Consider the following 23,896-nt stretch of genomic DNA (forward strand, 5'->3'; position numbering starts at 1 on the left):
GCAGGAGGACCATATGATTGATCAGAAGAAACACACCCCCCCACCCCCAGAGACAGGTGTCAGGGTGGCCTGCTGGGTGGCGTCCTTGGTCCAGGCTCCCTCAGGAGCATCAAACACAATGGCTCATTCTAGAACCTCACATTTGTCATGAGTTTTATGATTCTAACTGTGACCTGCTTATTGTTGTTTGGAGCAGTCATCAACTAGAGTCTATCTGAAGGCCTCGAGATGTGGTCCTCAGCCCTTTCGTTTCCTCAGGAATGCAGGGAGCCTTGTAATCACAGGAAAACACCTTTGAACTCAGCCTGGGCCTTGAGTTCCTCCTTAGGTGGACTTCCTTTCCTTGCATTAATTCTGTACATACCACCTTTTTTTTTTTAGGATCTGGCCAATGACTGACTTGGTCTTCTGAGTTTCAATATCCCCTTTGCCCACAGAGGCAGCTCTGATTTCTAGTGGATCTGGGCTCTGCACAGAAGCTGACAGTGTCTTGGTTTTGTGCCACTGATCTTTGTCTCTTCTATCTGGTAGATGAAACCCCTGGAGTACACACTTATTCCTGTTTTCTAAGTACTCTTTGGTGGATCCTGTGGTAGTCAAAAGGATGGCTTGTTCCCAGGAGACTCTGCTAAGAGGATGTTCTAAGTGGATAGATGTCCTCCCTGGGGTAGATGGTCTCCAATCCTGCATTCTTTATTTGATCTTCTCCAGCTAAGGGTCTCCTAGGATTCTTAGGCTCTTTTCTTTCTTAAGTTGGTAATAGATTCTTGTCCTGTTTGCTCCTCCTCATCCTGAGCCCATGAAGCTATTAGAAAAATTTTAGGGGGCTGGCTTCATAGCCATCTGGCCTTCTTTACCTACAGGTGAGCATGCAGGAAAAGAGGTATCCAGGCCAGTGACTGAATTTTTCTTCTCCTTAATCTGATTGAGGGTTTCCTCCAAGGGGCTTTGCAGCTTCAGTTATGGAGTCAGCCCAACATGGGTGGCTGAAGAGGGAAAGGTGTACTCAGAAGTGTGGGGTCAGGTGAGGAGTTAGGGTCCAAAGATAAAGCGGGTCTAGTTGGGAAATACGGCCTAGTATCTGAGTGTTCTCTGGGGGTAGAAGGAAAAGGGAAGAGGTGGTATGAAAGAAGGTACATGAACAATGTTGGATTCTGTTAAGAAGGGCACCCAGTGTTGATGGTGAAAACAAGGAAAGTGAAAAAGTGGTTCAATTCAATGGGAAGTTGGAGGCCAGAATGAATGACTCAGCAAATCCCAAAGGTGATGGAGTCAAACAGCATTTTCCCCCATCTCCTCCCACAACAGAATGTCTGCTTCCGTGGTTGTGCTATTACACTCCTCAGAGCTCAGATCTTGCTCTAACTGCTCTGGAAAGCTGCCCTCAAAAGAGAGCCTGTACAGGTACCTGTAAGAGACAAGAGTTTAAAAAGGTCATCCAGGAGCAGAATGGGGATGGGCTAAGCCAGCAGGCCTGGCAAGGATCACGTTTCTCCACGTTCCTTGTTTCATGATGCCCCTCTTAGTTCTCAACCTAAGGCTTCCTTTCACATCTCATTCTCCATGGGTTCCTTTTCATACTGTTCCCATCCTGCTATGGGATCCTGGAATTCCAAGGGACAAGACAGGAAGAGGGACATGTGGAAAAATGGAAGAGATTAATAATTTCCAAAGAGAGAGCTGGCCTGCTGCCACTTTGGTGCCTTTCAGGCAAGCTCTCAAGTTAGGAGAAGGGCTTATCAGTTGAAGGAAGAAGCAAGGGGTCTAATAGGAGGCTTTGTAGAACGTTCAACTGGGGAAAGACTACGTCAAAATTTGACCCTGAGAGCCCAGAAATCAGGACTTAATGTCAAAAGGTCAATGACAAAACAGTAAGGCTAATGGAGGTACAATGCTGTGTCATTTCCAAAATGCTTCCGTGCACCTTGTCCTCGCTGATTATCGCAACATCTTAGGGAGCTTGGCAAGCCAGATGCTCTCTCAAAGGCTGAGTCTGAATATTGGGGAAATTAACAACTTGAACAAAGTCAGGCGCCAAAACGTTGCCTCCAAAACAACCAATCTTGCTTCTGCTACATCACATGACACCACCCCACAGGCACAACCCACGGCCCAGCTCCATTAGCGTTTAACTCCCGTGGAGCGACAGAGAAGGGATTGGAAAGATCCCAGATTCCGATTTACTTCCAATGGGCTCTCCTCAGAGGGCTATGTTTTTTGAGAACTGGCTTTAGGAACTGTTGTCCCAGCAATTGTGGATCTGAGACCTCATGAAAGGAGAAAAAGGGTTATCCCTGGGAGAGGCCTTGGTTGAAAGCAAAATCTTAAAGTCCCCAGTCTGTTTCTCTTCCTGTCACTGAGTTGATGCTGAAAGACAAGAAAACAATGAGAGGTGGGACCCGTTTCTCATGCTCCTCATTCTAAGCAAGAAGCAGACATTCATTATTAATGAGTAAAGCAACGTTCTGTGTTGGTTTGAGTTCTGTTTTGCTTCCGTGTTATTCATCTTAAAAGCAGATATATCTTCTACTGATTCTTCTTTGTCAAACTCAAAGAAAAGTTTTACTGCCCAAGGTCCTCAATTGATGTTTCAGACAGTAGTCCTCTACTATAAAGGGGCACAGAAACTCACATTTTCTGGAACATATGTGCTCCATTCTACAGGATTCTGCTCCATGAATAGAATCTGTACCAGAGGCTCAGCATTGCTCTCCAGGTTGACCCTAACACAAAGGAGGGGCTTGGCCTGCAGACATTCACAATGGGAAGGCAGCTGCTGAACAAGCACTGAAGACCTCTTCTCCTCAGGTGCCCTGAACTCTCTTTGTTAACCAGTCCACAGGCCATGAATCACAGTGTTTGGGATTTTACCCTGGAACTCTTTACCACATCCAGATAGATGGTCTGTGAACTTTGGATAGATACCTGAGTCTCCACTTTACCACTTGCCGGCTCAACCTGTGCTCCTAGACAAATGATGTACTACTCTCTTGAGAATTCCCATTCCTGTTATGTCTCCATTTTGATAATTGATTTAGAATAGTGGGAGTAGGAAAAGGAAAAATAATAATCAAGTCAATCTCTTTTGTAGGCTGAGTTCTGTTACCTGGCTGATGTCTCTTCTCTTCAAACACTGATGAATATGTACACCAATGAAGGCAGTAACAAGACAGAAAGGTGACCCCAACTCTGAACAAAAGTAAAAGATGGAACGAATATCCCAGGACTCACTGAAAAGCGGAAGTAACCAGCCAAAGTTCTCTATCCTCTAAAGTGCACTGCTACCTCAGGGAACTGAGCACAGAGAATACCCACTCCAGTTTAGAGTTCCAGACCTGCATCACAGAGCTACGGAACAGTCACAAAGGGTTCTGGTGTGTGGGGGTGGGGGGAAATGAGGAAGGTGAACCCGATCCCCATTCCCCCCTATCCAGCCTAGCAGATCCCATCACCCTTCAAGGCCTCTAGATCCCTCCTGGTTCTTCCATTTCCTATTTACAACCTTTCAGCTTATCCTATGTATATATGTGTGTGTGTCTATATATATATACCTCAGGGAAAGTTTCTCTTTACTCCTATCTGCAACCCAGAAATTAGCTGGTTCCCTTTCCTCTCTGGAGATATAGGCTTGGACTCTACCAATTTTGCAGCCTTTGGAGGTCTGAAGACCTCCTAGGAATTTGTACAAATTCCCAGGCACTATTTAAAACAACAACCTCTTAAGAAGTATAATACAAAGAGAGAAATGGCAAATGTTTTCAGCAGACAGTACGATGAATTTTCATACACAGAATAGACTGTGAAACTAGCACCCGTGTCAAGAGGCAGACTTTTCCCCAGGATCTAGAATCCTCCCTGATGCTCCCTTCCAGTCACTCCTCTGATCGCCTCTCCTCTTGTGCTCCAAGGGTGGCCACTCTTGTGCATTCTAACAGAGCTGATTACTTTTGCCAGGTATGCTTTTATGCCTTTTGCATGTATGTGCTCACTTAATCCTCACAATAATCCTATGATATTACATATCATATTACACATGAGGAAACTAGGGAGCATAAGATCTATTTGCCAAGGTTACACTGATAGTAAATAGCAGAGCCAGTATCCAACCTGGAAACTCTAGCTCCAAAATCATATTCTTTACCACCAAACTGTGCTGTGTAAAATATCACGCCAGGCTGGATCAACAGTCCGAAGCAATACAATTGGATGTGTTGAAGACTTACCACTTACCTGCATTTATCACTTTGCACATGATTTTGAACTACTCTTCTAACAGATATCCTTTCACTTGTGGCTCAGAACTCTGTGGGAAGGTGTGAGGCTCTGAGAGGAGGGACTTGCCCAAGGGTCGCAACTGATAAAAGCGGAGACAGATTTGAACTCACAACAGATTAAGGTACATTATTTTCTTCTCTGTTTCTCAGAGGACAGGAGGAAACTGAGGTCAGGAGAGGTTAAATGAGTAACAGTGCCCTGTCTCCAGCTGGTCCAGCTCAGCACTCTGCATGTGGTTGTTGCTAAACTTGTACAAAGGCCTCATTAGTCTTTGTCTCTGGACTGAATATTTAGATGAAACTTGTCTCTTCAGACTTCTTAGGGGAGTCTGGGTTCTCGACAGCACTCATGCAGGTGATAGGAGATTTTCCCAGATTGCTGTAGGAAGATGAGAGGATGCTGTAGGAAGATGAGAGGAGAATTAGGGAGATGCTTTAGGAAAATGAGACGAGAATTAGGGAGATGAGTGAGGCAAAGGATCAGCAGGGCAGAGGCTCTCTGTAAATTTGGGGGTCTAGTAGAAGTGACTCGTGGATACTTGACTTGTCCTTACAACCTACAGCCACCTTTGGGCAGGAGTGAATGGCATCCACTTAGTGCTGTGAGACATAAGGGTTTCCATCAGCACACCTGGGTTCAAATCCTAGCTCTGCAATTCACTAGTTGCGCAGACTGGATGGATCACTTCATCTCTCAGGGCCCTGCCTCCTTCATTTGTGAAATAGTGTTGATAATATGACTGCTCATCAAAATGACAGTTGGGTTAAATAAGGTCATCTTATTATTTGCCTTACAGCTGGCACAAAAGGTGCCATCAATACATTCTGTTTCTCTTCCCTACATCCTGTCTTTGTTGAACTCTCTTCCCTTGATACTGATTTAGGATATCAGTGAGCTCTTTCTTACTCCCTTGCAAAAGATAAATGAAATGAAAAACAATGTTTTTTTAAGACCACTTTATTGAAGTATGATTGATGTACAAAAACCTGTACATATTTAAAGTATACAACTTGATGAGTTTTGAGACAATCTTTCTTTGAATGCTTTCTTAGTGTTGGGTGGTTTCATCAATCTTGCATGACTGTCGACAAGGCCTAACTTCGATATATTTAATGGTGAGAAAATAACGTTGGATACACAAGCAGAACAACTATGAAAGAGAAAAAGAAGATGTATTACGTACTGATGAGCAAGGGTAAGAAAGACAGAAAACTTGCCAATGGAAATAATGTAAGCCAGAAGACAATGGAGTAACTTTTTACAGTACTGAAATTTAAAAAAAGGAAGAAAAAGAAACTGTTCATCTAGAATTTTTTTTCTGCTTTTTCCCTCCAAATCCCCCCAGTACATAGTTGTATATTTTAGTTGTGTGTCCTTCTAGTTGTGGCATGTGGGATGCCACCTCAGCGTGGCCTGATGAATGGTGTCATGTCCATGCCTAGGATCCGAACCAGCAAAACCCTGGGCCGCTGAAGCAGAGTGCACGAACTTAACCACTCGGCAACCGGGCTGGCCCCTCATCTAGAATTCTTGATCCATCAGAAATATATTTAGAAAACAGCTGTGATATGAAGATGTCTTTAGACCTACAGAAGTTGAAAGAATTTATCACCAACAGATGTGCACTACAAGAAAGGTTCAAGTCCTGCAATCACAAAGAAAATACAGCAGGTGGAAATCTGGATCTATATGTGGAATGAAAAGCATATAGATAAATACAAGACTTTTCCCCTTTATTTAAAAAATCTATTCAGAAGATAATTGACTTTAAGGCAAAAACAATAACAGTGTAGTGAAGATTTTCTCGTATCTGTGTCAGTAATGTGCATAACAAGAATAGTACAAAGGCAAGGAGGAGATAAATGGAAGCATATTATTGTATAGTTCTCAAACTCTGCTTAAAATAGTATAGTATTACTTGACATAGTTTGAAATAAGTTAAACATGCACGCTATATGTGCTTCAAGAGATAAAACAGAATCATAAAAACTATTGAATTATTCCAAAGTAAGGCCAAGTAAGAGAAAAAAATAGAAGGGCCAAAAAGAAAATAAATAGCAAGTTGGTAGATTTAAACACAGACATATCATTAGTATAACATTAAATATAAATGGTCTAAATGACCCAGTTAAAAGTCAGAGATTTTCAAATTGGATAAAAAGCAATATCCAATTTTATGTGTCTATAAGAAATTCATTATAAATATTTTAGAAGAACAGATTGATTAAAAATAACGGAACGTAAAGATATACCATGCAAATACTAATCCAAAAAAGGAGTGGCTATATTAATATCAGGCAAATTATACTTCAGAGCATAAAATGTAACCAAGGATAAAAAGGGTCATTTCATACTGACAAAGGGGTCAATTTATCAAGAAGATGAAACAATACTGAATTTTTACACACAAATATAAGAGCTTCTAAGTACATGACACAAAACTGATAGACCTGCAAGGAGAAATAGACAAATCCCCAATTATATTTAGATATTTCAATACCCATATCTCAGTAATTGATAGAACAAGTAGAAAGAAATTCTGTGAGAATATAGTAGAATTAAACAAAGCACTCAACCATCTTAATGTAACTGACAGTTATAGGACACTCTACAAAACCGTGCCAAAATACTCATTTTTCTCATGTGTGCATGGAACATTTACGAAGATAAATCACTTTTTGTGTCATAAGATTAACAGAGAGATCTAAATACAAGGTGTGGACCTTATGTGTATCCTGATTAGCATGAACCTACTGAAAAAAAATCAAGAGGCAAATGAGGAAATTTAAATAGGTACTAGGGGCTGGCCTGGTGACACAGAGATTAAGCACATACGTACCGCTTCTCGGTGGCCCGGGGTTCGCTGGTTTGGATCCCGGATGCGGACACGGCACCGCTTGGCATGCCATGCTGTGGTTGGCATCCCACATATAAAGTAGAGGAAGATGGGCATGGATGTTAGCTCAGGGCCAGTCTTCCTCAGCAAAAAGAGGAGGATTGGTAGATGTTAGCTCAGGGCTAATTTTCCTCAAAAAAAAAATTAAAAAAAAATAAATTAAATTAAAAATAAAAGTAAAAAAAGATAAATAGGTACTAAAACCCTGATATTAAGTAATGATTGTTAACTTTTTCAATAATGGTATTGTGGTCACTTTTTTTAAAAGCCCTCTAAATCTTTTAGAGACATATAGTGAAATATTTATGATTGGAAAGGTCCTATATCTTCGTTTGCTAGTATTTTGCCCTAGCAAGAACCCTAACTATAGTGTTGAATAGAAGTAGTGAAAGCAGACATTCTTGCCTTGTTCCTGATCTTAGGGGCAAAACTTTCATTCTTTCATGGTTAAGCATCATGGCAGCTGTGGGGTTCTCCTAGAGGCCGTTTATCAGGTTAAGGAAGCTCCCTCCTATTTTTAGTGTGTTGAGTATTTTTATCATGAAAAGGAGTTGAATTTTTAAATGCTTTTTCTGCATCTATTGATATGATCATTTGATTTTTATCATTTATTCTATTAATATGATGTGTTACATTGATTGATTTTCCTATGTTGAGATAAGCTTGCCTTCCTAGGTTAAATCCTGCTTGATCATGGTGTATAATCCTTTTTATATGTTGCTGGATTCAGTTTGCTAGTGTTTTGTTAGGATTTTGCATCTATATTCATAAGAGATACTGGTCTGTTTCCTTTCATTGTGCTGTCTTTATCTGGTTTTGGTATCAGGGTACTACTGGCCTTATAGAATGGGTTAGGAAATGTTCTCTCCTGTTTTATTTTTAGAAGAACTTGAGAAGGATTGGTATTAATTCTTTAAACATTTGGTAGAATTCACCAATGAAACCATCAGAGCCTAAACTATTCTATGTGGATTTTTTTTTTATTACTAATTCAATTTCTTTACTTGTTATAATTCTATTCAAATTTTCTCTTTGTTTTTTAGTCAGTTTCAGTAGTTTGCATATTTCTAAGATTTTTTTCCATTTCATCTAGGTTATCTAATTTGTTGGCATACAGTAGCTCATAGAATCCCCTTATAATCATTTTTATTTTTGTAAAGTCAGTAGTAATATCCCTACTTTCATTCCTGATTTTAGTAATGTGAGTCTTCTCTTTTTTGTTCTTGTCAGTTTAGTTAAAATTTTCTCAATTTTGTTGATCTTTTTAAGAACCAACTTTTGGTTTCATTGACTTTAATGTTTTTCTGTTCTCTATTTCTACTGTAATCTTTATTATAGCCTGTGTTTTGCTTGCACTGGGTTTAGTTTGTTCTTTTTCCTCTGCTGTTTAAGGTGGAAGATTATTGATTTAACATCTGTCTTTTTTGATGTGGGTTTTTATAGCTATAAATTTCCATCTAAGCGCTGCTTTCCCTGCAGTCTGTAAGTTTTGGTATGTTGTGTTTTTGCCTTCATTATCTAAAATTAGTTCAAAGGCACTAAACTTCAACAACAACAAGCCCTGGAGAATCTGATACCCAGAATCACCACATAATATTACTATATTTTAAATATAAATTTTCAACAAACTTTTGAGAATTCCTTTGGAATGTGGCACTGGCAATTTTATTTTTAAAAGCTCCCTGGGGCTGGCCCAGTGGTGTAGTGGTTAAGTTTGCACACTGCACTTCGGTGGCCTGGGATTTGCTGGTTTGGATCCTGGGTATGGATCTATACACTGCTCATCAAGCCATGCTGTGGTGGCGTCCCACATAGAAGAACTGGAAGGACTCACAACTAGAATATACAACTATGTACTGGGGCTTTGGGGAGAAAAAGAAAAGAGGAAGATTGGCAACAGATGTTAGCTCAGGGCCAATCTTCCTCACCAAAAAGCGTACCTTAAAAAAAATTTAAGAAATAAAAAAAGCTCCCCTGATGATTATTAAGTGAAGCCAGTGTTAAGAACAATTGTACTATACCGTATTGCCCCAAGAGCCCTATTATTTACATAAATCAATTACCTCACTCTAAACTGGAGAAAATATAATAATACATAGGAAGAGAGATACAATCTTATTATTGCCCCAGGACTAATACTCCAGATTCCAGAGATAACCATCCCATTTTCTCTCCCTTCTCTGTATTTAGATTCATCTTGGCTGGGTGGGAAGAGAAGTTTGGGTAGGAAAAGAAGGACTTCATTTCCACAAAGACTGTCCCATTCCTAAAGAATCAATTGGCTGTATTCATTGTTGTTTGCAGTGAGCAGGTCTGAGCTGATTTACTGGGCCATTAACTGAAATGTAAATTCCTAAGCCTGATTCTACTTCCAGGCCAAGACGGTAACTGCACTCAAGCTGCTTCCTAGAAAAGTTATTGATGCTGTTTTCTCAACTGTATTCCAGAGTCAGTGGCATCCTTTGCTAAGATAAAGAAATGACACTTCAGCAGGATGCTCACATTTCGGAGAGCCAACCAAGGCAATGGGCTTGGGAATGATGTATCTTGTAGGGGACCTTCTCACACCCTTCACATAAGCTGGGCATTGGACGAGGTCAAATGGCACACTTCCTCTGCACAACCAGATTCCCGTAACGTCCTCCTTACCACTTATTAATAAGCAGCCTCATTTAACCTCTCATCTTCTTGAAGCTGGGGAAAGAATTAGTGTCATTCTTTTTTTATTAAATCATTGAAGTATTAATCATGTATACAAACATTTAGAATTGCTATATCTTCTTGATCAATTCAATATGCTATCATTAGGTAATGACACTATATATCCCACCAATGCTTTGGCCCTAAAGCCTAGTTTTTTTGGGTTTTTTTAGAAATTTTTTTTAAAGATTTTCTTTTCTTTTTCCTTTTTCTCCCCAAAGCCCCCTGGCACATAGCTGTAGATTCTTCGTTGTGAGTCCCTCCAGCCATGGCATGCGGGATGCCGCCTCAGCATGGTTCGATGAACAGTGCCATGTCCGCACCCAGGATTCGAACCAATGAAACACTGGGCCGCCTGCAGCGGAGCGCGGGAACCCAACCACTCGGCCATGGGGCCAGCCCCCCTAAAGCCTAGTTTTTAAATGATGTGACTATAGTTACACTAACTTCATTTGAGAACACTTGTCTAGTAAGTTTTTCCTATCCTATCACATTTGAAGGCATTTCTAGTAAATGATTTATAGCTAGATTTTGTTTGATTGTCTAAACTGACAATCTTTGTCTTTTAACCAGTGAGTTTAATCTGTTTGCATTCATTGAAATCATTAAAATTATCCATATCTTCTCCTAACCAGATAATAGTTATAATATTCGCTGGGTTCCTCTCCCCCAAGTTCCTCTTAACCATTTAAAAATTTAATTCTGAGCTTTCATTTATTCCTCTCTCTCAAAATCTTCTTACATATTTGATTACCATTCTGAATGAGAATTTTAGACTTTCCTGGCATTTCTCTCTTCAAATTTAAGTACTTTTTCTGAGTGTGTTTGTAATGAGATATTTGTGTGTTAAATCCTCTGAGGACTTGAGTATCTTGGAATAACTTTATCATGTTCTTTGAGTGACAGGAGGAAATAAAAGTATAGCTCAAACTTCTTTCCCTTTACTGCTTTGAAAATAGTATTCCATTGTCTTGAATCCAGTGTTGCTATTGAAATGTCTGATGGCATTCTGATTCGTCTTCTTTTTGTGATCTGCTATTCCTCTCTAGCAGCTTTAGAATCTTTTTGTTGTCTCTAATCTTATTAAAGTTCATTCTAAAATGTCTAGGTGTGAACTTTTCCTTCTCACTCCTCTTTTCCTATTTTACCATTTAAATCTTGAGTCGTCTTTCTTTAATTCTGGCAAATATGTTTCCATTATTCCTTGAGAAGTCTCCTCATTTCCAATTTTTCCAGTTCTTTTGAGAATTCTCTTATTGATGTCGGCGTTTCCTCCTCTATTCTCCATATTCTTTAACTTCAAAAAGTCTTTTTCCACAGTTTTCTTCCCTGTGCCCACACGGAACAGTTCCTAACTCTGTGGTCTTCTAATTTGCTGATTCACTGCGGATGCGTCCATTTTACTATTTAACCAATCTGGTTTTTTCTTTAACTTCAACTATTACATTATTCATAAGTAATATTTCTCCTTTAGCCTATTTTACGCTATTTTACAACATTATAATATTGTCAGTATATTCCCTTGTCCCTTTCTACAGTGCTTTTAGGCTCTTAGGACTTTTTCCACTGTTCTAATAACTCTGGGTTAATGAAAACTGTAACCTCACTTTATCCCTGTTGCCTCCAACCTGCTCTCTCTCTTTGCTATAGGTTCTGGTCTGTCCTTCTAGTGTTTCATTTTGCAAATATAAACAGTCTTTTGAATGTGTTCATATGTATCTCTTGCACAAAAGCCTTTGTATCATAGTTCTCTTTTTGCCTTGCACTTCTTCACTTAATTTTTCGCTGGAGGTCACTCTAGAATAGTATACAGATGATGTCCTTCTGTTTTGTCAATGCATAATTGAGTGGACATACCATAATTGTTTTCAGCAAGGCCTCTTTTGGTTGACATCTGGGTTATTTCCAAATTTTTACTGTTACAAATTTTGTAACAATGGCAAACTTATTCATACATCTTTTCACCTATAGGCCAGTGTTTTGGGGGGATAGATTCCAAAAGGTGAGACTACGGCTTCAGGAGAGGAATTGCATATGTAATTTTGCTAAATATTGCCACACTCTCCTTTATAGGTGCTATAATATTTTTATTCCAATCTGTTGCTACCGTAACGGTTTTTTTGGTCCACATAAAACTGAAATTTAAATTTGTGTCAATGGCTCCAATTATGATAAAAATATTTCCTAATATCATTTCCTGATGTTTCCATTCTACGATTCCTCCTCTGTTGACATCTCTTTTCTTTACTTTGATTCTCCAGGTGCCACAGTGCTTGTTTCCCCTTCTCTACTCTTTCTCAGTTTTTACCCCAATTTATTCTGGTGTCTTGTCTTTCATCATTGACCTTGCTCAGAGTCAATTATTTTTTTCTTTTCTATGTTACATATTTCAGGATATTTTTTTCCATAGTTAAGAGATTTGGTCAAATAATCACAATTCTATTAATCAACATTATCATTTCATGTCAAATAAGAAACTCAGACGGTGGTTTCATTCAAATTTTGAAGGTTGACAAGTTTGTTCAACTGAATTATACTGACATATTTTCTTAAGTCCTTTGAATTAAGGCATTGATTTTTCCCCCAAAAGGATGCATTGGATTTTCCTGCTTCATAATCTTTATAATTTGAGGTCATCTCATCCATCCATGACATCTGTCACTTCAGTGGTACCCAAGCCAAGCAACATGGGAAGTTTCCAATCTTCTCCAAAAACTTCCCAAAGGCTGTTTTAATTTTATTTTAAATTTGAATATGCCAGTGCCTGGACTAAACAATTGTGCTGATTCTTCTTTCTGTTCTCCCTAAATCTGGTCTCTCTCACATGTCTCAGATGTGCTGCTTGCTACTTTTTTTTTCTTTTGCAGGGAACGATTCACCCTGAGCTAACATCTGTTGCCAGTCTTCCTCTTTTTTTTCTCTCCCCGAAGCCCCAGTGCATGGTTGTACATCCTAGTTTTACGTCCATTTTTTCTTCTGTGTGAGCTGCTGCCACAGTATGCAACTGACAGATGGATGGTGTGCTTCCGCAACTGGGAAACGAACCTGGGCTGCTGAAGTGGTGAGAGCACCGAACTTTAAACCACTAGGCCATCAGGGCTGGCTCACTGTTTGCTACTTTTCCTTTGAAAGTCACCTTTCTTTCCTTTACCATGACCCACACCAGTATCACCAAAATATCGCCACAGGAATTCCCAGTCAGAACAGTGAAAATGGCTTCATATCCTCCAGAATATGGACTGTCTTGGATTGGAATCAGAGGCTTGCAAAACCATGGAAACTCAGAATCACAGAACCATGGAGTCTTGGAACTGAGAGCACAGTGGAGCTGACATAGTGTAATTTCTTATTTTGATGTTAAAAAGATGTTCTTTTCTGATAATAGAGAATATTTTATTTCATATATATCCTTAGTTTAGAAATATGGAGGACTGCATTTTCATATAAAGGACAAACGTCAATATTTGTTACTGATATATAAATTAAAATAATTGGTGGATTTTCCCTCCTTATTGCTGTTAACCACTCCCCAAGTCTATTTTGTCCAGGGTTAGTAGAGCTAGAACTACAAAGCTATGGCGGCTTTCTTTCCGTTAGCATTTGAGTGATATATATTTTTTTCATTCCTTTACTTTCAATATTTCTGTATCCTTATATTTAAATTGTATATCTGGTATAAGCATATTGTTTTTTAAAAACTCTACCAATCTTTGCCTTTTGCATAATATTTAGTCTATTAACAGTTAATGAAATGTTGCCATGTTTGTGTATAGATTTGATATCTTACAACTTGTCCATTTCTCTTGCCTGTTTTTTGTTCCTTATTTCTTATATATGTTTGAATTGGCTGAATATTTTTTAATATTCCTTTTTTCCTTCCTCTTAACTTGTTAGTTATACAGTTCTCTACTAATCCTTTTGTGGTTACCCTAGACAACAGAACGTGTAATTTGTACGTATTCAGTTCTAATATTCAGCTCTAATATATGTTAATGCTGTTTCCATTTATTCGTCAAATGTAGATACTTAGAACAATTGAACTCTGTTTATTCCCCTTCCAATTTATGTCCTCTTAAAAAATTTTTTTATTGAATTATAATTGACATACAATATTATATTAGTTTCAGGTGACAACATAGTGATATGATATTTTTATACATTATGAAATCAGTTTATGTTCTAATGTTGCTGTGTATTTATAGTGTCATATATGTATATACGTTATATATATATGTATATATACGGGAGAGAAATGATCTGTGCAACTTTATTCCTATGACTCCTTACTGCTCTTGTTCCTTTGGTTTTTGTGAAGCATTGGGACACTCCCATAGTAAAAATCAGTAATTGGTCTCTCATCCACATTTTTCTCATCTCCCTGCCGCTCTGTTTCCTCTGCTCCACGCTCATCATTGGCCATCCCGCACACTAACCTGCCTCCTCCACCAAACATCCATTGAAATTGTGTTTACAATAATGGTTTCCATTCTCAAGAAAATACGCCAGGGATGGGCGGAGCCAATGTACAGAATAGGAGTTTAGATGGATCACGACAGCTCTCTGAGCAGGCCCAGCTGTGATAGGAGAAGAGCAGACTGGCAGATAACATGATCTGCTGTCTGCCATTTGCCTAGTCTGTGAACCAGAGCCCTCAGCTTAGCCCCAAGGGTGTGCTCTGGACATGATGGTGAAGAAAGAAAGCCCGGGACCTTCAGGTGGGAGACTAAAGTGAAAAGAGATTTGAAAGGGTTGACTTTTAACAAGGAAGAGATTAAACAGAAGTTAGGAAGGAGTCTGATATGTGCAAAAGAAAGGAGAAATCAGAAATGCAAGACTTTGGAAAGAAGAGGTGCAGGAACTGGAGAGAAGGAAATCCACATGGAAGGAAAACTTGAGAAGCAAATCATTCTCTTTTCTATAATTAGAGAAATTAACTTTAATGAGGAGGGTGAATACAGAGAAATGTAATAATAGAAAAATGGATAGTGGAAGATGTATCCGTAAGGGTAAAAGATGGCAAGATAAGGTTCTGGAGGAAGGTCAGGTGTCTGGCTGGCCAGAGCAGAAGGTCAGTGGTTTGTCGGGGCTAGAGTGATCTACGGCTAAAAGCCCCAATGTAGCATTTTGTGCTGTAGCCCTCTTTGTTTACTCAGGACCCTAGTTAGATTCCAGCCCCTGAGATCTACAACTGGAAAAGGAATGGATGTTAGCATTCGTGTAGGAGGTAGTGCCAGAGGCTAAGAGAAACCAGGTCCTCGATGTTACCTGTGGGCTGAAGATGAAGTTGAAGAGACATTCAGAGTGTGTGCAACCTGAGCACTGTGAGGTCCTCAACAGGCTGCTTGGTACGAAGCATCTCCAGATCTCCTCCTCAAATCATAATTCTCCTAAAAATAAAGAACCTTTCAAAACTAGCCTTCCCAAAGCAGTGCCTGATTATTCATTACTTGTCAAGAACATTTAGAAAATAATAGAAGATTAGACTAACTGAGAATTGCACTGCACCTGGGAACAGAAAACATGGGTTGAGGTGTAGTCTCTGCAATTACGAGCTTGCTGAATCTTATTTCTTGCATGGTACAATGGGCTCCATAATGCCAACTCCATGCCCTGTTGTGAATACCAAATGAGAAAATGAGTGTGAACGTCCTTTATAAATTCCAAACTGGCACATTTATGTAGTATGAGAAGTTATCATTATTCATTTAAAATTCTTAGTAATGCATATTTTTAAAAATTTATAAGCCTATATATTCACACCTATCAGGAGCTTCAGAATTGAGATTTGTTCTTCTTTGCATGAAGAATACTCTTTTGAACCTTGCTGATTGCTTCCTGACCTCCCCAGAGGATCACAGCATCACACATGCAGCCCATGATCACATCTACTCCTCAAAAATCACAATGTCGTAGTTTTACAAAGAATAATCGTATAAGAATCCATCCAGAACCTATCTGTTGTTTGCATGGTAACAAAGGTTAGCCTGCCAGAAGAACAGTCTTCCATTGTGGGAGATAAATAGATTTAATCAGATTCCACCAGGACCGAAAGGATTCAGCTTCTGACCACCCCACAGCTATTATCTACAACTGGACCTTGCAGAGAAAGGAAAACAACTTTTCACTAGCAGTCAGCCTGGAACACAGAAGCCAAAAGAAACCTATATATCTAAGCCTCTTGTTGATAAATTGGGTTTCCTCTTGGTTTACGGCAGAATTTCTGAGATCAGAAAACCTCATCTTACTTTACCTGAAACCTAGGTGGTTCCAACCTTTTCTTGTGGCTTCTCACCTAAAATGGATACTAGAATTGCACCCATTTTCCATGTACCAGAAAGAGGGAAGAAGTGTCTGCATTCTCCTTTCTTTCCTCAACTCTTTTCAGGATATTTGTCTTCCAGACTCACACAGAAACTTTCTGCATCAGCTTACGCAGCCTAGCTCTGTATCCTATATTACACTTTGTCAGCCATCCACCAGTCTCCAAATTATGTCACCACATTACCTGGTGACATTTTCAACTAGCCTGGTAGGCTCAACATCACCCAAGGCAAATCAAATGTCAGTGTTAGAAAGAAGGCTAGTTTAGCACTTATATCCTAAGCTCTATAATCAGACAGACATGTCTGTCTTAAATGCTAGCTTTTCTATTTCTATTTCTATTTTCTATTTCTATCTTAGCTATAAGGCTTTGGGTATATTTGTCATGTCTCTGAATCTCAATGTATTCATTTGTAAAATGGGGATAATACTAATTTTATGGACATTATGAAGACTTAATTGAATAATAAATGTTAATCTGTTTGTACAGTGCCTAGTGCCAGAAGCAGCATTCAACAGGGTTGGATATTATCATTAATAATACTAGCATTATTTACTATTAATACTAGCATTACCATTAAAAATACTAGCATGACTAATATCAGCGTTGTTGAAAGTGTACCCGAGTCCTTATCTTTCTTCTCAATTTCAATGATCTTTGTCTCAACTCACCTTGAACCACCCACTCTCATGGCCATGCTCTAAATATTATCACTCACCCCACTGCTCCACATCTGTCATCTTAAATTATGGCATCATTTTTTTTTAAGATTTTATTTTCCCTTTTTCTCCCCAAAGTCCCCTGGTACATAGTTGTGTATTTTTAGCTGTGGGTCCTTCTAGTTGTGGCATGTGGGACACTGCCTCAGCATCACCTGGTGAGCAGTTCCGTGTCCGTGCCCAGGATGTGAACCACTGAAACCCTGAGCTGCCGAAACGGAGCACGGGAACTCAGCCACTAGGCCGCGGGGCCGGCCCCGGCATCGTATTTTCTGAGCACATCTTTCTAACTTTCTACCTGTCACAATAACTCACTCCCACATACTTCCTCTTCAATTTAGTTTCTGAGATATCATTTCTACCTCATCCAGCAGATGGTCTACTTTGTTTCTTCAGGAAGAAAATGGAAGTGTTCAGGTATGAAATTCATCAACTTCCTGACTTCTAACTTGCAAAATTGTCTGAAACCAATGATTTACTTTGCTCTCTAGTCTCAAAATTACCCAAAGGTAATCATTACATCTCATCCCATACTGTTGTGGACCTAATTTTGTATACAAATCCACTTCTCTCTGGCATCATCAGTCCCCAGTAGAACATTTCCATTGAACATGTAAAAAATATTTCTACACTCTTATATGTTAAAACAAGCACCCTTCTGAGCCCACCTCTTCCTTAACTACTTTCTTATTACTTATCTCTCCTGCAGAACCAAGCCTCTTTGAAAGGTAGTCTAGAACTTCTTTCTACAATTTTACTTTCTATTGACTAGTCATTTCTTTGTGTTATACCAGACATGCATTACTTAATGGTGGAAATACGTTCTGAGAAATGCATTATTAGGCAATTTTGCCATTGTGCGAACATTATAGAGTGTACTTACATAAACCTAGATCGTATAGTCTACCATACACCTAGGCTATTTGGTACTAATCTTATGGGACCACTATCATAAAGGTGGTCCATTGTTGACCGAAACATCATTATGCAGCTCATGCCTGTACTCCCATGCTCTGTCTGTGCCAATTTCACATCTCTCTTTCTAAGTCACATATGAAATTCCATTTTCCAAATTTAATAGACACTAACCTTAAATTAGTGCAACCCTGAGAAGAATCTTTCAATGTGGCCACTTGTTCAATCCATTATCACTCTATTTCACCTCGCCACTGTTTTGTTTTCCTTTTTCCTCTCTGACCATTTCCTTTTATTCCCCTGTAAGTTATTCTTCCTTCCTTCACCTGTCCCAGAAAGGCTAGCGTTTTCTAGGACCTGCCTTTCAGCCCTCTCCTCTCTGCCAGTGGGCAGCAGCAGTTCAAGATCAAGGAGTGGAGAGTGAGACCAGCTGGTTCATTCCTTAGGTTCCTTACCTCCTCCCCCATCCCTCCTGGTCTAGGGAAGTAATGGCTCTCCACTATTGCTAGCCCCAGGATGCTTCACCCCAGGGTGTATCTCCCGGATCAGCTGTAGCGGGCAGCTTCAGCTAAGTTATGCTGCAGTTAAAAACCTTCCCACAATCTTAGTGACTTTCAACAAACAGAGTTTATTTCTTACTCCTTTTACATACCTAGAGTGAGTCAGCTCCAGGATTCAGGCTGATCAATATCTGGAATAGTGCTAGTCTTGTGGAGAGAAAAAAAGAGAAGGTGGCAGACCGCATGAGGATTCTTTTTTTTTTTTTTTCAGGAAGATTAGCCCTGAGCTAACATCTGCTGCCAATCCTCCTCTTTTTGCTGAGGAAAACTGGCCCTGAGCTAATTTCCGTGCCCATCTTCCTCTACTTTATATGTGGGACGCCTACCACAGCATGGCCTGTCGAGTGGTGCCATGTCTGCACCCGGGATCCGAGCCGGCAAAACCCGGGCCACCAAAGTGTAATGTGCACAATTGACCACTGCGCCACCAGGCCAGCCCCTAATTCTTAAAGCTCCTTCTTAAAAGGAGCACATATCACTTTCACTCACATTCCATTGGCTTAAATAAGTCACATGTTCAGGTCTGAAATGTATGGTGCAAAAAGTCTGATTATCCCTCAGTGAGGGGCCTGGAGTGGCAGACAGACTGATAGTCCCCGATTAAACCCACATCTTGATATTCACCCCGTGTGTAATTCCCTTGAGTGTGGACAGGCCCCGTGACTTGCCTTTAACCTATAGACTATGGCACAGATGACAGGGTGTCACTTCTGTTATTATGTAACGGAAGATGAAAGTCTCTTAATAGTGGATGTTCTTCCTTGCTGATTTTGATGAAGCATTCTGCTCATGTTGACAGCTCTGTTATGGAGAGAGTGTCACATGACAAGGAACACGAGGGTGGCTCCAGCTGACGCCGGCGAGGAGAAAAGCCCATCGGAAAATAAATTCTGTCAATACCCTGAGTGAACTTGGAAGCACATCCTCTTCCAGCTGAACATTCAGATGAGACCCCAGCCCTGGCTGACAACTTCATTATAGCCTGTGAGAGACACTGAAGCAAAACACCCAGTTAAATTATGCCTGGACCCCTGAGCCACAAAATCTATAAGATAATAAATGTGTATTTTTTTAAGCCACTAGTTTGTGGTAATTTGTTATGCAGCAATAGTTAACTAATATGCCCATATTTGAGGGTTCTGATATGAAAGCATAGAAAATATTTTTGAAAAATAATTCAATCTGTCATAGTCTACTTTTCTGCCCACAGATATTTACCTCTTTTAACTTAGCATGTGAAATATCCTCACCCCCTCCCAAAAAGAGGCAACCAAATTTTCTAACATTTTGGTCTAACACTCAAAATCCAAGATCTCCTGATAGTTTCTATGTAAGTTTGAGCTGTACCTTCTCTTAATTCAGAGACCTGTAAACTAAAAATCACAAGTTATCTGCCCTCCACACCAACATTCAGTGAGAGAACAGAGACAGGATACCCACAACGAACGTTTCCATCTGGAAAGAGAAGGAATAGGAGGCTGTGGTGATTTCTTATGTCGATGGGCACTAACGAACAACTCCTTCTGGTGTTCCCCTCATTTAGTGCCCTCCTCTTGAATTTAAGCTGGCCTTGTGACTTATTTAAATAGGAGAATGCTGCAGAAGTAAGTTTGTGCTAATTCCTGTCCTAAGCCTTTAAAAGGCCTGACGGTTTCCAATTTTGTACTCCTAGGATCCAGCCACCATGGAGAAGAGGTATGATTATCCTGAAACGACAATACTTTTAAGGAAGCCTAAGCGAGTCACCTGGAGAGGCTACAGGGAAGAGAACTGAAGTGTCCAAGTGACAGCCCCGCATGAGATCCCAGCCTTCAGCAGAGACCAACGGCCACCACGTTGGACATTCCAAATCGGTTGAACCTCCAGTGAGCCATCTTGGACATTCCAAACTGGTTGAGTCTTCAGATAACGGCAGCCACAGCTCACACCACATGGAGAAGAACTGACACTGAGGATGAAGGAGTTAAAATTTCCCTGGATTAGGGTGAAACTGTGCCTTTGACCCACAAGGTTAACGTGGGAAACAAAATAACCAAAGCATCTGAGCTTGCCTTGCACAACAGCAGGAGGACCGCCGATAAGAGAGGAATTTGCTGACAGGCCTCCTCCTGAGTAAGCATCTTGCAGGAACATTGAGAAGCTAAAAAGACTGTCAACTTTACACATCAAAGACTAAAAATCCACCATGCAACACATAGAACAGACAGTCATTCCTGTGCAGAGGACTCTTAGAACTTCTGCCCCCAAGGCCACATGCTCCCCAACTCCTACCTAAAACCCTAAATAAAAACCCTTGCTTGTACCTTTTTCAGGAGTTTGGGATTATAGTGTTAGCTGCCTCTTCTCCTTGCTCAGTGCTTTGCAATAAAATTCCTACTTTTTTCCACTACACCCAATGTCAGAGATTGGCTTACTACTGTGTAACTGGCGAGTGAACTAACTTCAGATTTGATATCAGATGACCCTTATATCAGGTGAACTACCCAGGTGAACCCAACCAACCCACAGACTCATGAGCAGCGATAAATGGTTGTTGCTGATTGAAGCCAGTGAGAAAGGCAGGTAGCATAGGCCCTGAGCAATTGGCCTAGTGGCTGTGTCTGGATGCATACAGGGGTGCTAAGGTGGGAGGCCCCAAGGCAGCAGCAGAAGAGACAGTGGGCACAGCCCCAGGAGAGAAGAGGGACTCCATGTGGGACAGCACAGGAACCTGGGTGGGAGGCCAGCCTCCTGACCATCTTTAGACCCTAATAATTACAGTAATTATTAACTCTCTGGCCTGAGCACTGGGACAGGTACTGCAGGCGGCCAGGTAGTAAATATTGTCAGTAAATTATTACTAAACAACAGCATATACATCGACATTGCAATAAAGCGTATCAGGAAGTTATTAGAATTCTTCAAAGCGTTCAGAATCTCTGGTTTTGAAAATTGCTGGGTCATTGCAAAGCAAATACCCACAGGTTTATAAATAGAAATTAAATTCAACAGAAAAACCCACTATTTTTATATGAAGCTTAAATTGCCATTGTATAATTGCCCTTGCATGACATTTAAAATTAAATTCAGGCAGGAGACTCATTTGTATGAAGAGTTAAATCTTTTTAGAAAAAGTGTTAAGTGAGACTCATTAACTTTACATGTACTCTAATTTATACTGCTAAATAATTATCAGAAATATGTCCCAGTGTTGTCACAGTCTATAAAATACTCTTAACGGCTCCTGTAACCATTACATCAGCAGAAACATTCTTCTCAAAATTAAAAATTATCAAAAATTGGCTGCAATCTTGCATTTGCCAAGGCAACTCCTTTTTTTTTTTTTAAAGATTTTATTTTTTCCTTTTTCTCCCCAAAGCCCCCCCAGTACATAGTTGTATATTCTTCGTTGTGGGTCCCTCTAGTTGTGGCATGTGGGACGCCGCCTCAGCGTGGTCTGATGAGCAGTGCCATGTCCGCGCCCAGGATTCAAACCAACGAAACACTGGGCCGCCTGCAGCGGAGCGCGCGAACTTAACCACTCGGCCACGGGGCCAGCCCCGGCCAAGGCAACTCATTTTGCTTTCAATATCCTAATTTGAAAATGAAATTGCTAAAAGTGTAAATTTTGATGAAATAATAAATAAATTTGGAGAAAGGTAAGCCAAAAAACCCTATAATCAATCAAGATATCACAATAATATAATATTTTATTCATTATTTTATATAAATTACAAGACCAAAATAATATATTTTTTGCAATTTTGTAATTTATGTTTTTATATATAAATAACTATTTGCTCTATTTTATAAGTAATAAAATATTTGTAAAGGTAAAATGTTTATATTTTAGTATCTTTAGTAGTCCTCTCTTTTCAATTTGAACAAGGGTCCCCATATTTTCATTTTGCAATGGGACCTAAGGTAATAAAATATGTTACACACACTCCTATTTATTCAATTATTTTTATTTTATGATTAAATTTTCATTCGTTTGCCATATGTAGTTTGTTTTAATATCCTTTCAGTTGGTTTGCATGATGATGCATTTTATACAATTGCATACCTTTAAGAAGAATCCTAATATTTAACATTACGCTTAGGTGGACTACAGCTGTATCTTAGCTGTACCTGAAGGAACAGTGACAGTGATTTATATTATTCGAAGGAAAAGTAACAGCAATACCACTACCCTGGTTTTGATCCCACTGCTCCAGCCACTCTGGCCTCATTGCTGTTTATGGAAATGTCCCAAAAGCTTAGAACAATGTCTGCCACAGAGTAGATGTGCAATAAATAAATATTTGCTGGATGAATTGAATAAAAAATTTCTTGATTCTGTGCATGGAAAAATGGAGATTTATTAGCTGCAGCTCTTCAGCTTATTAAGTGCTACTTAACACATATTCTGTAGGGGCAGAGAATATGACACAGGATTGCTTGGAGCTGACAAGGTGGTTGTTGGAGGAAAGGTTGGCTTGGAAGCTCAGAGAGAGTAATGTAAGAGTCGGTAAGCATCAGGTGAGGTTGGGAGCAATGAGGTGGATTCTATGATAAGCTAGCAGCAACTGTGTAAGGACTAAATCAACCAGTAATTAGGAGAGGTGAGTGTATCTGTACGATGTATGATGACTTCTTTGTGTTCATGGTACCTACCCCCTTCCCACCATTATTGACCAGAAAGCTCCGTGGATCTGACCTGCTGCTGCTGGGCTGAGTATGGTGGCTCTTGTGACATTGGCAGCCATATTCCATGGAGTGGGATTATGAGAGGATTTATCTGGCATATGATTCAAGAGACAGAGTCTATAGAGAAAAGTTCAGAGAAGTTCTTAAGTTGTCATTGCCATTATTAAGACACTGGACTGAATGCTTTGAAAAACAAACAAACATCACAGCTCTCAAAAACTACAGTAACCATGTGGCTTGAGGTTAAAGACTGGCAAGAAAAATTTAAATATTATAAGCACACTCTTTCTTCTACATTTGAGTTAATTTTCTGGATATATGTTGCTTCATACTATTTTAAAAATATTTATGTGAGTTAGAAATTTGAAATGCACTTTTCTAAAATGTTTACAAAATCACTATAATTAGGTATATATAGATACAGATGATTACTCCTAATTGAATTATTCTCATTATTGCTTTTTTTTTTTTTAAGGAAGATTAACCCTGAGCTAACTGCTGCCAATCCTCCTCTTTTTGCTGAGGAAGCCTGGCCCTGAGCTAACATCCGTGCCCTTCTTCCTCTACTTTATATGTGGGACACCTACCACAGCATGGCTTGCCAAGCAGTGCCATGTCCGCACCCGGGATCCCAAGGGATGAACCCCAGGCCGCTGAAGCAGAACGTGTGCACTTAACCACTGCGCCACCTGACCGGCCCCATGATTATTGCCTTTATATTTTAGATTTTTCAAAGACTTCTTTTAATAGTCCATATGATGTAATTTATTGTTTAAACTAATTTTTGGACTTTTGTTTTTTTCCTACTCTTTTTCTTCCTTGTTTGATCAGGGACAAGTCA

General features: G+C 39.7%; 1 long non-coding RNA gene across 9 annotated transcripts; it reads right to left on the reverse strand.

Moving 5' to 3' along the window:
* Positions 1-1,064: 1,064 nt before the first annotated feature.
* On the reverse strand, positions 1,065-20,335 carry LOC103549105 (uncharacterized). Of its 9 annotated transcripts, none has more exons than XR_011525489.1 (8): positions 20,134-20,335; positions 19,288-19,381; positions 18,480-18,534; positions 15,377-15,481; positions 15,137-15,258; positions 7,115-7,302; positions 4,231-4,674; positions 1,065-2,367 (listed from the first exon to the last, which is right to left on the reverse strand). It is a non-coding gene; the product is annotated as an uncharacterized lncRNA (long non-coding RNA). The 9 variants fall into 9 exon arrangements; XR_011525482.1 differs by having other exon boundaries at positions 1,065-1,408; positions 19,012-19,381; positions 19,828-20,193; XR_011525488.1 differs by having other exon boundaries at positions 19,828-20,185.
* Between the last annotated feature and the right edge of the window lie 3,561 nt (positions 20,336-23,896).

Source organism: Equus przewalskii, chromosome 13, assembly GCF_037783145.1.
Source record: "Equus przewalskii isolate Varuska chromosome 13, EquPr2, whole genome shotgun sequence".
Classification (NCBI taxonomy): Eukaryota; Metazoa; Chordata; class Mammalia; order Perissodactyla; family Equidae; genus Equus; species Equus przewalskii.